The sequence below is a fragment of the Acinonyx jubatus genome, chromosome C1, assembly GCF_027475565.1.
Source record: "Acinonyx jubatus isolate Ajub_Pintada_27869175 chromosome C1, VMU_Ajub_asm_v1.0, whole genome shotgun sequence".
In the NCBI taxonomy this organism is placed as follows: Eukaryota; Metazoa; Chordata; class Mammalia; order Carnivora; family Felidae; genus Acinonyx; species Acinonyx jubatus.
Genome location: NC_069381.1, coordinates 86,028,664 through 86,030,947, shown reverse-complemented (window position 1 = coordinate 86,030,947; position 2,284 = coordinate 86,028,664). Strand labels below are relative to the sequence as shown.

The following is a 2,284-nucleotide window of genomic DNA, read 5'->3' as shown; positions in this document are numbered from 1 at the left end:
GTTTAGTTTTCTCTGACAGTCTTTTAATTGTTGAATTTAGACCATTAACATTTGAAGTGATTATTATTATTATTGCTATTTCAGAAACATCATTTTTATTAACAAGTGAGGGCCACAACTGATAGCTTCTAGAACAGAAAAAAGACAGTCCCAAGACAATGGAGTGTAAAATTATAGCAGACAGGTTAATTAATACTCTGCCCTATTCCTCTTCCTCAGCACTATCCGTTCTGACCTCCTCATAATCCTTATCAAGGGCAGTCATGTCCTCACAGGCTTCAGAAAATTCTCCTTCCCTCATGCCCTCACCCACATACCAATGAACAAAGGCATGCTTGGCACACATCAGGTCAAACCTGTGGTCCAGGTGAGCCCAGGCCTCAGCAATGGTTGTGGTGTTGCTCAGCATACACACATCTCGCTGTACTTTGGCCAGGTCTCCACCAGGTACCCTAGTGGGAGACCGGCAGTTAATGCCAACTTTGAAGCCAGTGAGGCACCAGTCCACCAACTGGATGGTATGCTTGGTCTTGATGGTGACAATGGCAGCACTGACATCTTTGAGAACCACACCACCATGGTACAACAGGCAATAAGCCATGTATTTATCATGTTGAGGGTCACATTTCACCACCTGGACAGCTGGCTCAAAGAATCCATTGGTGATCTCTGCTACAGTAAGCTGTTTATAGTAGGTTTTCTCAGCAGAGATAACAGGAGCATATGTGGCAAGAGGGCACCAGATTGGTCTGGAATTCTGTCAGATCAGCATTTAGGGCTCTATCAAATCTGAGAGAAACAATGATGGAAGACACACTCTGGCTAATATGGTGGTTAAGTTTAGTGTAGGTTGGTGTTCTATATAGAGGTTTCTACCACAAATTTCATAGATGGCCTCCTGGTCTACCACAATCAGAGTGCTCCAGCTGGTATGGGTAGTGAGGATAGAATGATAGGGCTCAATTACAGCTATGGAAACCTGGGGGCTCAGTAAATGGAGAACTCCAGCTTGGACTTCTTGCCAGAATTGACAAGAGAGATGTTCTATCAGTAGGGAGGTGACCACAGAACCAGTTACCCTCCAAAGCTGTGTCTTGTGGAAAACCAAGAAGCCCTGAAAACTGGGCTTCTGGTCAGCTGGCTTACAAAGTCAGTCCGAGACAGGGTCAGTGATCTCCTTGCCAATGGTATAGTATCTTTGGGCATAGTTACTGGCAGCATCTTCCTATCCTTGATGGGCTTCTCAGGGTGGAAGAGCTGGTGGTAGGAGCCAGTGCGAACTTCATCAATGACTGTGGGTTACATGTTTAAAAACACTGCCCTGGGAATATGCTTGCCAACACTCATCTCACTGAAGGTGTTGAAAGAGTCATCTCCTCCCCCAATGGTCTTGTCACTTGGCATCTGGCCATCAGGCTGGACGTCATGTTCCAGGCAACAGAGCTCTCAGCAGGCATTGCTGATCTGGACAGCCTGGCCAACGTGGATAGAGATACACTCATGCATGACTGAGACTTGTAGGACTCCTCAGGACTGGAGGAGGTGAGGGGATGGCAACAAGGATCTCCCACTGAGTCTGGAGGAAAAGTAGTAAAAGTAATTATTGATATAGTTGGATAGCATCTTCCATGTTTATAATTTTCTTTTCTTTGTCCTATTCTTTTCTTTTGTCCCTTCTCCACCTCTTTTTCTGTCTTCTCTGGTTTTAGTTCAATATTTTATATAATTCTACTTTCTTTCCTGAATTTGCATATTAACATGCTTGTTTCATGAAATATTTTTGGTTTCCTTAGAGTTTGAAATGCACATTTACAATGAGGCTGGGTCAAATTCAAATACATTATATAATCTCATCAATACTGCAGGAGCCTTATAACAAAATATTCCCAATTCCTCCTTTCTGTCCCTTATAGAATTGCTGTCATTCCATATTCCAGCATTTATCCATATGCTATAATTTCGGTAGAGTTTGTTAGATTACTTGAACAAACAAACAAGTCAAGTAAGAGTAAGAAAACTAAAAGATTTTATTTCACATTCATTTATTTTTTCCCCCAGGCTTTCCTTTTTTAATGAAAGATAAAGTTTTATACCTTTGGAGTTTTCTCCATGAAGAAATTATTTTGCCAACTCTTTCAGTAAAGGTCTGCATTATTTTCTTTCTCTTTGAAGAGCTTCTTTTACCATTTCTTGTTGATTAGATAAGTTGTCCAAGAATTTTCTCTATTTTTTTTCTTTTGCCTTCAGAATGCATTTCTCTTTATTTAGATTTGAATTCATTTCA

The 2,284-nt window shown here is 41.3% G+C and overlaps 1 pseudogene; it reads right to left on the bottom strand.

Moving 5' to 3' along the window:
• Nucleotides 1-202: 202 nt before the first annotated feature.
• LOC106976382 (tubulin alpha-1C chain-like) lies at nucleotides 203-1,506 on the bottom strand (annotated as a pseudogene).
• Between the last annotated feature and the right edge of the window lie 778 nt (nucleotides 1,507-2,284).